Raw genomic sequence first — 17,986 nt, 5'->3', positions numbered from 1 at the left:
GGTATTTATACTGGATTCAAAATACTAACTCTGCTTTCTCTCCACAAATGCTGCCAGACCTGTTAAATGTCTTTCGCAATTTTTGTTTTAGTTTCAGATTTCCAGCATCTGAAGTTCTTTGTTGTATGTTGGAGTTTCTGTCTCTATAATATGAAACTGTTAATCATGAAGTCAATTCTTACCTTGAGCTGCTCTTTGAGTACCTTCCAGATATAAATCAATAATGGGAGGGGATTTAACAGTGAGGGGTATAGGCAGGTATTCTACAACTGCAGATGTAATTCTGAGATGGGGTATTGCCTCCCTGAGTTCAGGTTCAAGGATGCAATTGAGCAGCTGCAGACATTTTGAAGGGGGAAGGTGAACAGTCAAATAAAATGGTTCACATTGGAACCAATTCTATAGTTAGGAAGAGGGATGAGGTCCTGCAACAAGAGTATACAGAGTTAGGAAGCATATTGAAAATATTGAATCCAAAGTTTGTAAGCTCTGCATTACTCCTCGTGCCACATGCTTATGACAGCATTAGGAAAATAGAGCAGACAAATGCATAGTTGAAGAGCTTGTACAGGAGAGAGAAGCTTTCGATTCTGGATCATTAAGTGCATTTCTGGGGAAGGTGTGACCTGTACAAGTTGGCCTTCAACGGCTCCAATGTCCTTGTGGGGAGATTTGCTGGTGGCATCGGTGGAGCTTTAACCTAATTTAGGAAAGTGTTATGATACGAGTGGAGATACAATAGGGCATGATGTACAGATATGTGTTGAAAAAAAAACAAGTCAATCTGGAAGGCAGAGCAAGATAAGGCAAAATGAAATGTGGTAAATCTGGATTGCATTTATTTTATTGCAAGGAGTCTTATGAATAAGACTGATGTCTTGAGGACACTGATTAACACATAAGGATGTGATATCATTGCTGTCACAGAGAGATGTTTGAAGGAGGGGCTGGATCAGCAGCTCAATATTCCAGGGTACAGAATCTTCAAGGAGGATGGAAATAGATGTAAATGAGAATGTGACATCACAATATTAATTGAGGAGACAATTGCTGCAATAAGTAAAGATGTTTCTTAAAATGTTCCTCACTTGAGATCATATGGTTAGAACGTAAAATGAAAAAAAGGGGCAATCATAGTTTTAGTTGTACTAAAGACCATCAGCAGCCAGAGAGAGCTAGAGGGATAAATATGCAGACAAACTTCAAGTTAGTGTAAAAATAACAAGGTAACAATGTGTTTGGTTTCCAACTTCACCTTGATTAACTGATGTGGAGGAGCCGGTGTTGGACTGGTGTGGACAATATTAAAAATCACACAACACCAGGTTTTTGTTCAACAGGTTTATTTGGAAGCACTAGCTTTTGGAGCGCTGCTCCTTCATCAGGTAGCTGTGGAGCAGGATCATAAGACACAGAATTTATAGCAAAATATTACAGTGCCATGCAACTGAAATGATATATTGAACTAACCTAGATTTGTGGTACAATTGTCAGTGGGAGACAATTTCTAACACTCATAACACAATAAGATTAAGGTAGTCGTTGGAAGTGGACAAAGCTGGACTCGGAAGTGAAGGTTCTGAATTCTGAGAAGGTTGATTTGATTATTTTAAGACTGGATCTGGCCTAAGTGAACTGAAGCAGATATTTACTGGAAAATCTATCTCCAAGCAGTGGGAGTCTTTCAAAAAGGAAATAGTAAGAGAGCAGAGTGAGCATATTCCTGCAAAGGTAAAGGGTGGAACCAAAATGTCCTGGAAACCTGAATGTCAGAGGATGTACAACATTAATTAGGGAGAAGCTTATGACACATACCAAGGGTACGATACAGTGGAATTTCTATGGGTAGTTCAGGAAGTGTGGCAGGTTCCTTAAGAAGTAAATAAAGAGAGCAAAGAGGGTGCATGAAAAATACGCTGACAGTTAACGCAAAGGACAATCCCTAGATGCTTTATTAGTATATTAGGGGTAAGCTGCTAACCGTGCTAAGAGTTCAAAGTTTTGGGGCAAAATGGTGATGTGTGTTTGGAGCTGGAGGATATAGATGAGGCTTTAAATGAGTACTTTGCATCTGTCATGACTATAGGAAAGTATAATGTAGATTTAGAAATAAAGGAGGGTCTATGATATACTTGAAAAGTGGCATTGTGAAGAAGGAGGTAATAGATGTTTTGGTGAGCTAAAAAATCACCAGGCCCAGACTAAATTTATCACAGACTGCCATTTTGGAAGGCAAGAGATTAATAATTAAAACTTAATAAATAAATGATTGCATGCCTGCTAACAATAATTTTCAACTATTCTCTTGCCTTGCAGATATGCCAGAGGTCGAGGGGCCAGCTAATGTTGTGCCATTATTCAAGAAAAGCAGTAAAGATAAACCATTAGACTACAAGTCCATGAAATGTTTGTCAATGATAGGGACCTATATTAGAAAGAAACTCTGAACGACCAAATTAATCTTCAGTTGAAGAGGCAAAGATGAATCATAGAGAGTCAGCATGATTTTGTCAGTGAGAGAGAGCACATCTAATAGGCATTTTCAAGAAGGGGACTTGAGGTTTGTGCAGTTGATATTGTTTACCTGGGCTTTAGTAAGATTTTTGTCATGGTCACATATGGAAAACTTTGCAAGAAGATACCAACCTACTGGATCCAAGACACTTGGGCAAATTGGATCCACATTGGTTTAGTGTCAGGAGGCAAAGAGTGATGGTCCAAGGTAGTTTTTTTATGACAAGAACCCTGTGTCCAATTAAATACTAGAGTTCAGTGCTGGGTCCCTTGTTGTTTGTTATGTACATTAATGATCTAGACATGTTTGTGGAAGGTACAATCAGTAAGTTCACAGATGACAAAAATTAATGGTGTGGCAAACAGTGTGGGGAAAACTCTTACATCACAGGGTAATACAGATGGACTGGTCAGCTGAGCAGAACAGTGGCAAGTGGAATTTAATTCTGAAAAGTATAAGGTGATGTATTTTGGGATTACTAACAAGGGAAGGGAATACACAAAGGACCTTGGTGTGCTTTCCATAGATTCTTGATGGTAGTAAGACAGATGAGTAAGATGATTAAGAGTGCAGATGGGATACTTGCCTTTATTAGTCAAGGCATTGAATAAAAGAACAAGGATGCTATGATGGAAGTCTATACAGCATTAGTCTGGCAAAAGCTGGATACTCTATGCACTCTGTGCAGTGAGTCTGACTTTCTTCTGTAAAGTGAAGATCATTCAAACCTCATCAGCCTATGTCCTGAACCACACCAAGTCCTATTGGTTTAACACTCCTTTACTCATTTGCCTGCACTGGCTCCTGACTGAACAGCTTTACAGTTCTTTAAATTTCAACTTTAAATCTCTCATCCTTGTTTACAAACCCTTCCATGGCCTCATCTCTCATTATCTCTGTAATATTTTCCAGACCTGCAACACACCAACTCGTCTGCATGATTCCAAATCTGACCTCCTAAGCGCTCAGGATTGAATTACACATCCCCAACTCTCCACTACCACACCGCCCCCCTGCATCTCTCCAACACTCGGAAACAATTTTTCTGATGCCAAAGGTCTCGACTCTGAAGATCCTTTCCTAAACTTTTGTCTGTAATTTCATCACCACCCTCTATTGTAATGTTACTGCAAACTTATCCGTATGATCAACCCATTGTTTATTAACCCAATTATCCCATTGCTTTATATTTTCATTGCTCTATATCAAATATTGTCAATCGTTCTGTTGTGGAGCCTTTTGAAACATTGCCAATATCAGTTGCTTTGAATACAAGTTATTCAGTTTAACATAATACGAAGTTTTGTTCTTGTCTTATTTTTGGGTCATTATAAAATAATGTTGATTCTTTGCAAGTCAAGGCAGACATATTGCAAGTCACAATTTTAACAGAATAGATTTTACCTTCACATTCTCATTCACAACTACCTTTTGTAAATTTTTAACATTTAATTTATGTCCTAATTATGCTATAAATATTGAAGATAGGGTATGAAAATGATTTGATAATATACACTTCAGAATTCTAAATTTCACCAAACATGAGAAAGGTGGTTAATTGGTTTATTGAAAATCATCAGGTACTGAATTGTGCTTAGTATACAAATGAAACAAGAAATTATTTGTTGTTAACATAATTATAGATGACCATTAAAATAAATCTAAGTTAAAAAAACAATAGCATAATTAGGAACATTTCAGCATTCAAATAATTATAATATGTTGAAAAGTGTTGCCCTTCTTCATTTTAATGAATGAAAATGAAAAGTTTATAGCACTTTGCATTTTGAACGAAAGTCCGTGGATTATATGGAGGTTGAGGATTATACTCAGATTGAGTTCATCAAATTCTCAAATACTGTACACACATTCTGCCTTTTATAATGAACTGAGTTGTAGTCTGTTTGTTCTGTATCTTACTGGAGTCTTTTCTCCTTAATTCTATTATTCCTTTACTATTTAAATACAAAACAAGTGTGTCATGTATCAATGTAAAACAAGACCATTTTAAAAGCTACTGAAAGGTCACATTTATAAAAACCAAAATCATGCAAACCTATTGTTTTATTTGCATTTACTTTTTCGCCAATTCGTAACCATTTTCCAGAAAAGGTAATTTTATACATTTTATGTTTGCTAGATATTCCATGAAAACAATAATGTTTTAGGTTGGTGAACAGAATTGTGTTTAATCTTCTTATGTAAATTTAAGTATGTTTCCCCTGGCTATAGTCCGTATTATTCTAAATGCATTTTTTTTTATTGAAAACTGAAATCAAATATTACTATTAGTTTGAAAACTATGTAATTGTCTGGTAATATTGCTGATGACAAGCGTACAATTTTCAAACAAAAGATTAAGTATTGATGAGGGTTAATACTAACAGCTCTGTAAAAATTACACTGTAATTACATCTGGTACAACATAGACCTGATTAAATGTCTTTGAAAATAAATGTCAAGGAGGGAATAGTTGCTCGTACATGAGTATTTCTTAATCGTAACTGAAATTTAACATGAATCATTACCATGATAGTGATGGCCTTTCCAAGAATTGTCGAAAATAAATCCTGAAATATAACTTCACATTTTTTTAAAGTTCATCTTATTTTACATTGAATTATATTCTGTCCCATCATTTGAAATATCATTGAACTATAATGTTAATATTACCCTTTAACTTAATGGACACCTAGAAATCTAATGTTCCAAAATTAATGCAGTCCTCCAGTGTGTGTATGGCATGTTCTCCTTAAACTGCATTCTGATATAACTTTGAATTATACAATCAACTCAGAAAACCAATAAGCATTCTGATTTCTTCCAATTATAGGTTCACTGTCAATAATTTTAAAGATGGACCAGGAGGTTTTAATTCATTGCAGTATTGTAATCAGAATAATAATACAACCTGTGTGAATCTGTTTCCAACTGTAAAAGTTACTTGGCAGCTCTTTGAGCTGCTCATAATTTTGAGATCATAAATAGCCTCTTAGTTGACCACATCAAGCCAAACAGTTGAAATCAAATATTTAGTGTTATCTTGCATAACTCTGAACTGTATGACCTCTTGACAGTAACAGTTTTAATCCATCTATGCCTGTCTACTAATCAACTAATTTTCCTTTCCTTATCTAAAAGACCAGATTCAAAATGACTCAGCTTGCTTTAGGAGAGAAAAAAAAAAATCCAAAACAATATGTTTAACCAATGAAAGTTAGAATTAAAGATCATGTATCAACATCTGAATCTTCAAAGACATATCCTTTGTAGATATTCAAATTACTTCCTTTAATTCAATATTCATGCATCATCAATAAAGATAATTAGATTTAAATTATGATTGCTTCCTTCCTGTTTCTATCATGGTTAACCATGATTATTTACACATTAAGATGAAAAATACAAATTTTGATTTATGACAACTAAAATTAACTCTGCATTTTCAGCAAAACTTACCTAACATTATCCTTTTAATTATAATCAAAACTGGCTTCAATTTCTCCATTTCACTGATAATCTTGAGGTGTTATATAAAGGGCAATGGTTTAAGCTATATCCTATGTATGAAGGTCTCTGACTATAAAATTAAGTTGGACAGTTATTTAATAATTTCATATGGAGCTGTGATATACAACTCAGTGCTGGACGAGGAACCTTTTGGAGATTTAACCAATTAATCATGGACAATGACTACAGCAAAAGGTCCATTAGGACTACATTGCACTCATTCCATAAATTCAAAAATTTATTAAGACTTGCCTGTAGATATTACCGCAATCTGGGGTCTGACTGATTAACCAATAATCACTAATTGTCAGTGGCATTTCACATTTATGAATATATTTCTGAATTTTAGTTGGCTATTTAAAATTCTAAGCATGACTGTGTTCAATCTAACACAACTTCCTACTCTGACCATAACTTCAACTTGTCATCATTATTTAAGATAATATGTAGCTCTTGAAGACACTAAATGCCAAGGATACAAACCAAAGTGTTTAATTAAATATAAGGCACCATCTATTGCTGATGGCGCTCTGGAAAAATAGAATGTTTACTATCACATTATACTTACTGAGGATGAAATATTAAGAATGAATTTTAAAAGTATTTTCAATGTAAGATTTAATGCAATGCAATACTGAATGTTAATATTGGAATATTGAATGAATAATGCATTTATATTTTATAAGCCAATTAACAAATTAATATGATTTGTAATTTCATTGATGCCCAGAATGCTATCATTTTCTACACAACTGACAGAGAAGAATGGTTCCATAAATTCTAGGCTCAGACTGGTCACAATTCACCTTCCCACTTAAATATTTCAAATATTTCATACATAGAAAAAGGTCAAAACCCATTTCAATGCTCTTGTGTGTAAGCACAATAGATCATTTGTTTTGCAAAGAGTTTGATGTTAACTTTTTGACAGCCAGCAATGGAGAAATGGAGGTTGGAGAAAAATGAAAGCAGCAAAAAAACACCTTTAAGAAGCTACAGGCATGTGGGACGACAGGCAGCCATAAGGTCCTTCATTGTACACCATGCATTGCCATGACCAACAACGCCCCCATTCAAGCAACAACAGGTGTTCGTTTGTCTCCCACTGGGTGTTTTCTGGTTATGTTTGTGCAGATACAGCCTGAGGGTAATCCAGATGCTTCATAAACCTATCATCCATTGCAACTCTTAACTACAACTGCAACCATATACATTCTCTACCAGCATGACCACCTATCTTCCACCTCCTTACTCCTTTCTTTCCTGTGTTTATTGTGAGGACATGAGATACAAGGAGTGCACCATCTTTCTCTAGTCACACTATATCATGGGTCACAACATAATTGTAATTATTTCACCATGTTTTTCATATGGCTGATTGTATGCTTTTTTCATATTTGGTTTAAAATAATATTCCATCAAACTTTTAAAATATAGCAAAATTATTGAATTATTATAAAAATAAGCTTTTCTGTAAAAATACATGAAAACATTTATTGTATTGTTTGCATCATGAAAATATAATGTTTATCCCTCTAGGTATCCTGAAATACAGATAAACATAACTAGTGAAAGGAAAGATATGTATTCCACCCTGCAGAAAGGAATTCATTTTTGGCCAAAAAACTCTTAGTTCTTGAAGGCAAGAGCATGAGTTTTGTGATGTTTGGATGGGTGTTGTTTAACATTCTGGCACACAAAGATGGATGTCGTTGATCACATGCAGTTGCTGCTGGGGATCTTTTGCAAATGGAATCATTCAAGAGATATCGACAAACTCATGGGTTTCTCATGTCAAAACAGCTGGACAACAGCTCCAGGCCCCTCTCTGGATCCAAATATGAGTTATTTTCCAGAAACAGGCAAATTGAATTGGGAAGCTTCTTTCTTTCAGCAGACTACCATTCTGCTTAAGTTAATAGATTGTTGTGTTAAAGCTACAAAATGGTGTCAAGAATTGATTATTTGCAGAGTTTGGGATTAGTTATTCAGAATGTCTGGTTAGGAAACATTGGGGACAATTTTGAGCATCTTTGAAGTGTTTGCTTTTACAGTGTTATGAATACAGAGTTAAAAAGGCTGATTTGATTCAGTTGCCTGTCTTCATAGTAGACACAGCCCAACACTGTCTCCTGGTTAGGCAAGTACATACTTGATTTTAAATTTACCCTCTTTAACAGCCATATTAAACTCAAAAGCATTAACTCTGTTCTTCATCCCAAAGATGCTGCCAGACTTGTTGAAATTTTCAAGCATATACTGTTTCTATTTCAGATTTCCAGTTTCCACAGTATTTTGCTTTCATTAAATTTTTTTTTTATTTTCAAATCCCTCCATAGCTTTGGCGTATTTTCCAACTGACAAAATCTTGATGTTCCTCTAACTCTAATCTTAGTGTGTCCTTGAATGATTTCACTCTGCAATAGGTACCTTTCTCTTTAACTGCTGCCTGGATAGTCAGTTCTGCTCTTCCCCCGTAACCTCATTGCCTCTCTAACATCGCTCCTTCTTTAGGACCCTTTTTAAAGTCAACCTTTTCTATCAAACAGTGTGTCACTTGTCCCAATAACCACTTATGTGGCTCAGTGTCAAATACTTTATAATATAAGTTTTGATCTAAATCAACCATCTTGGCTCTGTACAGTGGCAAATTGCTGTTGGTATATCAGTGGGCAGCAAATTATCTGAAATAAATGCTGTATCAACCTGAAGAGAGTTAGCGGTGTATCATTTACATATGGATAATACTGAAATGGTGTAGGTTAGATGGGCACCAGATTATTTTCACAGGTTGGCACAACATCGAGGGCAGAAGAGCCTCTACTGTGCTGTAATGTTCTATGTTCTATGTTCTATGTTCATTTGAGGGTGGCAGTGATATTGGTTGCTATTAGCAATAACTGGTCCTGTTTGGAGTGAATTTGTAGCTGTCTATGTAATGTTGTGTTTAAGGATAAGTGTCAAAATTGCACCATGCTAAAAGCTGCTGCTTTTGCTTATGCTACTGGTTGGACTAATCGATTGTACCATGCGAGGGAGGTGTTAGAATTTTTCTTTATTCTCAATATACAGAAATCAACATCTTCATTTGATTTTTGATACCTTAACCTGGTTGTGAACTAATGTGAGTAAATGTAATAATCCCATCATGCTATTTCAGGAAATGTGAAAGTTTTGCATGTGTTTTAACAGCAGGACAGATTGTTCCTTGGTTAAAAAGATGGGAAATGTGCTGCTCATTGATGTTCCATAGAAATTCTGCTGCTCCCACCAATATTGGTCGTCCTGCCCACCAACGCAACCTATCCCCACACCCCAAAGCAGCTCTCACCACCTTGACTCCGATGTTTTCAACAGCCTCAAGGTCACCCAAAACAGGTTAATGGATACATCAGCCATATTTAAATATAGGAACCTGACAATGTAACTCTGATTCCAACATTAACTTAACTCCCATTACCTGAATCGTAAGGGCTTTTGTGGCACAGTGGTAGTGTCCCTCCCTCTGAGCCAGGAGGTCTGACCCATCTGCTCCTGAGGTGTGTTATAGCATCACTGAACAGATTGATTAGAAATTATCTTCCACTTAAGTCATGACTTGAAATTGATTTATCAACTAGCAGGAGTGGAGACAGGCTTTCATTTCTACTCTCCAAATTCACGACTTCTACGACCTAGAAGAAAGAGAGCAGGTTCGCTTGGGAGCAGCATTGCCTTCAAATTCCTCTCAAAATCACATGCAGTCTAATGAAGACTTATTTTACCATTCTCCTGCAATTGCTGGGTCAATACATAGAACACTATGGGAACACATTCACCACACTGACTGCAGTGCTTCAAGAATGACTTAAATAATATAAAGTCCATATGTCTTTTCAGATTTTATAAGCTTTCTCTATTTGCTTCAGGAGGAACCAAATCCACCGCCACCAAACCTTGTTTGTGGTATTATTCTAACCAATTGGGAAAGGATGTCCACACAAAGTCCTCAGGAAAAGTTAATCCCAATCTTGATACCAGTCAGTTTATGATGTAGTACATAACATGTACCACACAACTGAGCTATGTGACAGTTTCTTGGGAGACACCAGGCTCAACTTGAGTAAGAATGTATTCTTGTTCTAGATATAGTTTTAGAACAAAAATTTTAAAAAGAACAGTCTTTTATATCTTGATAGAGGGGATTATGTCATGATATCTGTTAACCCTTTCAGGTACTAACTATGTTATGCAGTGGAAGTTGACAACTGCGTGATTTCCCACATCTGTCCATCAGTCTCTGCATCGTCCCTTCCAGCTTCAGGAAAGAGTCACCAGGGATGGCATGGTGCATTAGTGGTTAGCACTGCTGCCTCACAGCGCCAAGGACCTGGGTTCAATTCCCGCCTTGAGCAACTGTCTGTGTGGAGTTTGCACATTCTCCCCATGTCTGCTTGGGTTTCCTCCAGGTGCTCCGGATTCCTCCCACAGTCCAAAGATGTACAGGGCAGGTGAATTGGCCATGTTAAATTGCCTGTAGTGTTAGGTGCATTAGTCAGGGGTAAAGGTAGGGGAATGGGTCTGGATGGGTTGCTCTTCGGAGGGTTGGTGTGGACTTTTCATGCCGAAGGGCCTGTCTCCACACTGTAGGGAATCTAATCTAATATGAACTTAAAGGATTTTTGCAGGTTTCACACTGCAGATTAAAAACAGTTTATTAAACCCATATTGGCACCACAAATCACATTTGCACATCAGGTTAAAATGCAGCCTTTTAGATTAAAGACAGGGTTCTGGTATTCACTAAGATCACAAAGACAAAAGAAAGGAGAACCCGGAGTACTGTCTCAAAGAGCGAGAGCCAAAATGCAGGTTTTTACCAATAAGTCACTTGCCTATATATAAAGTTTCACATGAGAATGTCTCAACATTTAAACAGAACTCAGGGCAGTTAATCACCCGTGATGGCGTGAATTGTTGGGTAGAGCTGTGATGAGCAGTGATCGATCATTCATTATCTGGTTTCTAAGGATCTGTTAATGCCTTGGCTGTGTACAATTTAATTAGCACTTGCAACAAAGCTGCCATGCTTGAATTCATTTCCAAATTAATAAACCTGACCTAGTCTTGAATACAATTAACTTATGACCTTTAGCTTGTAGTTAATTAAGAAAAAGACAGCTCCCATTTAACACCAGCTATATCAGGACTACAGGGGGTGGGGGTCCCTGATTTATGAATGTCTGACTTACAAACACTTCTACATATGAATACAATTCCTTACAGGGGTGTAATTTTAAAGGTCCGACTTCCGAACTTTTCCTGTACTTACAAAATGGCTATTTTAAATTATCCTGCATTGTGTTCCAATTTGTGAACAGACTTAAGAATGGAACCCATTTGCAAATATGGGCTGTCTGAACATGAGATGAGAAACACAAATCTCCCAAGTTATCACATCCATACAGTATGATGGTGTTTAACTGGTCATACTCTTCTCCTTTGTCAGTATAGCTCAGCACTTAATTGTTTATCTGCCTTGCTTAGAAAATGGTACATGCTTGGTGGGATATATTTGTGACATCAGAGGGTCTTGTGTGCTGGCTAGACAGTTTGCAAGTGGTCTGTGCTACCTCTTCCAGTTCCTGCAAGGTTTCAGCATTGTACTGCACTAGTATTGTGTTGTACCTCAAAAGGGCACACCACAGTTTTTCCTTTTTAAATTAAGCAATCTTAGAGATTTACTTTATCTTGAAAAACTTATACTGTAATCAAAATAAAATAATTTCTGTTTCGAGAACAATAAATGTTTTTATACTCAGAAATGCTTACTGATTAACTCTCTGTTGTATGAAGCTGTTGGCCAATGGGACTTCAGTACATTTTCCAAATATCTGCCACCAAGACATTGGAGTCAGTTGCAGATAGCCACCTGTGCCGTCAGCTGTGTGTTTTACCTGATCGGGCAATGCTAATGCTAGGAGAAAGTGAGGACTGCAGATACTGGAGATCAGAAATGAAAATGTTGCTGGAAAGGTGCAGCAGGTCAGGCAGCATCCAAGGAGCAGGAGAATCGACGTTTCGGGCACGAGCCTTCCTGAAGAAGGGCTCATGCCTGAAACGTTGATTCTCCTGCTCCTTGGATGCTGCCCGACCAGCTGCGCCTTTCCAGCAACACATTTTCAATGCTAATGCTATCTGACATTTTGTAAGAAACTGAGCATGGATATTGTGGAAGTAGAAAATCCTTTATTTATTTATTAAAGCTAACTGTTTTGCACAAACATTACACTCCCTAGATACATAAATGTCTGGACTAATAGTCAGCAATTAGTTGACAATAAAGGAGTAGATATCCAGGAGAGTGTCAAGTGATCTGAAGGAAAATTGAGTAAGAGTTCTCTTTACCTTCCGATCACATGTTATAATATAGTGATGACATCATCAGCCATGGGAGTACGAGTAGACCACCAGCCCTTCGAGCCTGTTCTGCCATTAAATGAAATCATGGTTGATCTGTAGCCTAACTCCATAAACATATACTAACCGATGCATAACATAACACTGCTGAGCTTCTGATCACTCAGCTGGATTCAGGATATTTCCCCATTCAGAGCACTAACCTTTACCCAGAGTCAAATTGCTGCAGCCAGCCCAAATCATTGAAGTAAACGTGGGTGCCAATGACAAGGAGCTGGTCACACCGGTCTAGTGCATGTCCTCAGGGAGTCTCCTCAGACACGGTCTGGTATACATTTCCATGTTTCAGTGCTAGATATTTCAGCAGTCAGATATTACGTTGGTTCCTTGTCTCAGGAAAAAAAAATCCCTGATTGTGTAGAGGCTGCCTGACCACTGCTGCCATTAGACTAACTCCTGTAAAAGTGTTATAATTGTGTAATGAAGATGTCTGACAGCTTCCTTTGTGCTTTTTTAGTTCTGATGCAATTCTGAATTCTTTCAGGTGGAATACCCTTTGTCTAGTTGCAAAGAGCAAGAAGGATGACCATGGGCAATAGCAGCAAGTACACAAACATACCTTTCTACATGCTTTCTTATGGTAAAATTATTTTCAGTCAGCACGCTTCTTTTCAGGAACAAATTAAATACGGTAAACATGGGTTAGCTAAATTATTATCGTCATGGTTTTGTTTTTTAGGTTATCAGCAACTACTCATGTCCATTCTGTAAAGACGCGTCTTAGTCCTGCCTATATACTTGACACCTACTGTAACTTTCCCTTCCCACTCTATGTTCCTCTCCAGCTCTACAAAAATGTCCTTAGGCAAAAGTGAGGACTACAGATGCTGGAAACCAGAGTTTAGATCAGAGTGATGCTGGAAAAGCACAGCAGGTCAGGCAGCATCTGAGGAGCAGGAAAATCGACGTTTCGGGCAAAAGCCCTTCATTAGGAATGTACTTGGCCCTCTCCAGGATCTTGACAACCTTTGATCATAGGAATATTTGCTGGAAAAGGGAAGATTAGGCCGAGAGGGTTTGCAGCAGAGACTGGTCAAGGCAAGTCTGTGTCTGGTAGAGGAGGGTGGATATTGACAGAACGAATGTCAATGTTGATTGGGGGGAAGTGATTGAAGGAGGTGGGAGTGTGGTCAAAGAAAGTAGAGGGATTCCTATTAGTTCATAGGCACAAGATCCGTAATGATGGTCATATGGCCTCCTGGTGGATGAACCTTTAAATGGCTTCTGTTCATGGTTCACCTTCTGAAGATTACATGGATGGTTTTCACCCAGTATTCTTGGATCCTGAGTAGAAATGAAATGGAATTGTTGAGAGAAGGGCTTTACGCTCTGCACAGCAATGAACTAAAGATCAACAAGAACTGACAGCAGATGCTGAGGCTGCCCTGCATTGAAGGTAACCTGGGTCCAGCGTGATGGCAAATATTAGTGTGTCACAGAGTGTCCTGTATGCATATTAGCCACTTGCAGATGATGGAGAGGCATTGTCGGAGATTACTGAGGCACCCTAGGAGTCCTGCTGAGCCACATCTCTTTAAATAGTGTAAATAGTTTACATAGGGGTTCATGAAATTACTCAGAGCTCATCTGTCAAAAGCACCCAGAACCTGGTTGTGATTCACGTTTAAATCCTTTGGTCTTGTGCTTGGTTCCCAGGGAACTACATTCTCCAATGGTCATCGGTGCCACTGTTGTTTGGGCTTCTGTACAATACAGAAGGATGTGCGTGTGTGGAATGAGCTGCCAGGGGAAGTGGTGGAGGCTGATACAATGATCTGAAGATGAAGGGTTGAGAGGGATATGGATCAAATGCTGACAAATGGGACTAGATTAATTTAGGATATCTGGTCGGCATGGACAAGTTGAACAAAAGGGTCTGTTTCTGTGCTGTATATTTCAATGATTCTATGGCTGTAAGGGTAGATTCTGCTTGGAAGGGGAGCCCAAAGACATGATATATAACACCAGCTCAGAATTTGTGAATCCAAAGTGAGGAAGAGTGTAAGTTGCCAATTTCATTTCAAGAACACCATTACCTATGCTACTTAGAAGGACAAGAGCAGTAACAGAATGGGAACCCTACCACTGCCTACAAAGCACCTGCCAAATTGAACACCACTCTGACTGAGAACTAGCTTGCAGATTGTGCACTGTCACAGTGTTAAGATCCTGAGATGTTCTTCCTAGCAGCATCCATGGGTCTACTGTGTCCAGATATTCTACAGAGATTCAAGGGGGTGACACATTATCAATTCCTTAGGGTAATAAATACAGGCTTTGCCAGTGGCCTCTACATCTTATAAAGGAATAAAATGTGGATTAAAGGAATAAAATGTGGATTAAAGAAAGAACATCCATCAGCAATGCACACAGACACATTACGACATCCTTGATGCCTCGTTAAATGAGATATTTTAAATTTCTCCTTACCCTTATGTGATTGACACTTATGATACAAACCTCTGCCACTCTTCTCTTATCATGCTGTCATATCTACCCATCAGTTTTACAAAATGAACACTAGACAAATGCAGAAGGTATTATGTTTTTTCAAAATATATTTAGTTTGAATCTTCTTGGGCCAACCAGTTGGAGTTTGTTACAAAACAAAATCAATAAGCATTTAACCAACAGAAAATAAAGTGTCAATGCTGTCTTTTAGACAAAAATAACATCAACTGCTGCAACAAAATCTGTTTTGCATGCTGACTTGATTCAGCATTGATGACAATAATTTCACAGTAAACTGAGAGGCAGGGACTGGGGAGAGGGTTCAGTAAGCTATTGAGGGAAGCACTTTAGAAAGAGGATATGTGCTCTGGAGAATAACATGCAGTCAAAAATGAGGGAAAACTCAATATTGCAGTCCCCGTTACCCATCCATGCTGTGACAATGAGAGCTATCTGCCACAGAACTGACAAGCAAGTCAGCTTAATTGCTCCTTCCTTTGAATATAGCGTGTGGCATGTCTCTATCAGAGTGTTGGTCTGGGTAAAAATTCCTTTTAACATATAGGATAAGTTGTCTGTTTATTTGTAGCAGACATTAGAGGAGCATATTCTACTGAAAATAACTGCAATAACGTTTCTTTTCAAAATCTGTAAAGGACCATCACAGCAATTATACTGCCTTGTCATGAAACTATAGATTTCAGTGGTCTTTGATAGAAATATCTGTAATGTCTTTGATGGAGATATATGTAATATCTATGTACATATAGAGTTATCTGAGAGTATCTGAGATTTCTGGCTTTAGCTTTGAATACTTTGTTCTGATATATTCTCTAATTGCAGCTAAATTAAATGATACAAATCTGAGTAATAAGTCATAATAATTAATATTAGTTCACTTAGGGATAAAATTAGTGTATTTGCATCCATTTCTCATTGTAGGACATTAGTAATAGGAGCAGAAATAAACTGTTCAGCCTCTAGATCCATTCAACAAAGTCATGCATCTTAGCTGATTTGTATCAGTTATTAATGTCAGATACTACAAGCCAAACAGAACTTGATTGACATCCACTTTCCAATAGAAGAGACCTGGGAGCAGTAAAAAACTTGAACTACAAAATATTCATTGGTCATGATGCCGAAATCTGATTTGTATTGTCTGGACGAATGTCAGCCTGTATTGAATCTCAGCCAAGATAAGTGCCAAACTCACCAGTGGGACAGCCCAAAGCCTCCAATTGTGTCTGGAAAACCAGGAGCAGGAATTGAAGCTGGGCTACAGCTGCTGGAGACATAAGAGGAACACCTGAACAGCACCCAGGTGTTTAAGAAGAGGTGGATTACCTTTGAATCTGGAACACAAGGTACTCCGGTTAATTAGGTCATGGGAAATGAGCCACAGGAACTTCACCAAGCTGATTAAAGATCAGAAATTGAGATCTTTAGATTTATATCAACACATAATTTCCTTCTGCACTATCTGCTGCACCTGCATGCTTACTTTCAGGAACTGATGTACAAGGAATTGGTGCAGCTCCCTCTTTAGAGAGACATAGAGTCATAGAGCATGGAAACAGACCCTCCAGTCCAACACATTCGCACCGACCAGATATCCCAATCTGACCTAGTCGCATTTGCCAGCATTTGGCCCATATCCCTCTAAACCTTTCCTAATCATATATCCATCCAGATGCCTTTTAAATGTTGTCATTATATCCACTTCCACCACATCCTCTGGCAGCACATTCCATACACGCACCATCCTCGGCATGAAAAGGTTACCACTCAAGTCCTTTTTAAATCTTTCCCCTCTCACCTCAAACCTATGCTCTCTAGCTTTGGACTCTGCACACTAGGAAAAAGCCCTTGACTATTCAACCTATCCAAGCCCCTCATGATTTTATAAACCTCGATAAGGTCACCCCTCAGCCTCTGATGCTCCAGGGAAAAAAGTCCCAGCCTATTTAGCCTCTTTCTTTAACTCAAACCCTCCAATCCCAGTAGCATCATTGTAAATCTTTTTCTGCATTCTCTCAAGTTTAATCTGCTCTGCTGTTTTTGCTATCAATGTGGATCACCTCACATAATATTGTGTTTGCCATGCATATGCCTACTTCCTCAATCACTCTAAAGTTTCTCTGCATCGTCCTCACAGCAACGTTTCCCACCCAACTTTGTGTCATCTGCAAACTTGTACATATGAAGTAATATCCTCATCTAAATTATTAATTTTATCATGAATAACTGGGTCCAATCGCTGATTTCTGCAGTACTTCCATTTATTCTTAATCTTTGTTACTTGTCAGCCAACCTCTAATCACAGGCACTTTAATTGTGCATGCTAATTCTTCCTTATCAAAAGTCTTTTGAAAAATCCAAGTAAGTCACATCTACTGCTCTCCCTTATCTACTTCACTAGTTACATTTTCAATAAGTTCCAGCAGTTTTGTCAAATATGACTTCCCCTTCATAAATCTGTGGTGACTCTGTCTGATCCTGTTACTATTTTCCAACTGCTCTGCTGTTACATCTTTAATAATGAAATCTGGTATTTTTCCCATAACTGATGTCAAGCAAATCAGTTCATAATTTGCTGATTTCTCTCTACCTCACTTCTTAAATGATGTGGTTATATTAGCTACACTCTCATCCTTAGGAACTATTTCAGAGTCTATAGAATTTTGGAAAATGCACCCATTATTTTGTTATGGACCAGAACAGACCCCTCAAAATCTAATAAGAATGTAGCCTAGATCTTAACGTTTTCTTATTTTAAAGATAACTGTGAGGTCCTGTGTTCTGGATGCAATTTGATTGGTCAAACTACTTGACATTAAGCAAAACCTAATTTATTCAAACTCTATAGTTAAGATGCAACAAAAGAAGAGGAACTTGGAATAACTTAACTCCATTGGAAATTTTCACAAAATAATAGACAGTTTTATTACTGAACAGTAACTTTTCCAATATTGTAACATTCCATAAACACACCTTTGGCAAAAGGCAAATTCAGAAAACAGATTGACTCATATGCAATTCAGCAGTCTC

Source organism: Hemiscyllium ocellatum, chromosome 1 (genome assembly GCF_020745735.1).
Source record: "Hemiscyllium ocellatum isolate sHemOce1 chromosome 1, sHemOce1.pat.X.cur, whole genome shotgun sequence".
In the NCBI taxonomy this organism is placed as follows: domain Eukaryota; kingdom Metazoa; phylum Chordata; class Chondrichthyes; order Orectolobiformes; family Hemiscylliidae; genus Hemiscyllium; species Hemiscyllium ocellatum.
Note: the sequence above shows the minus strand (reverse complement) of the source record.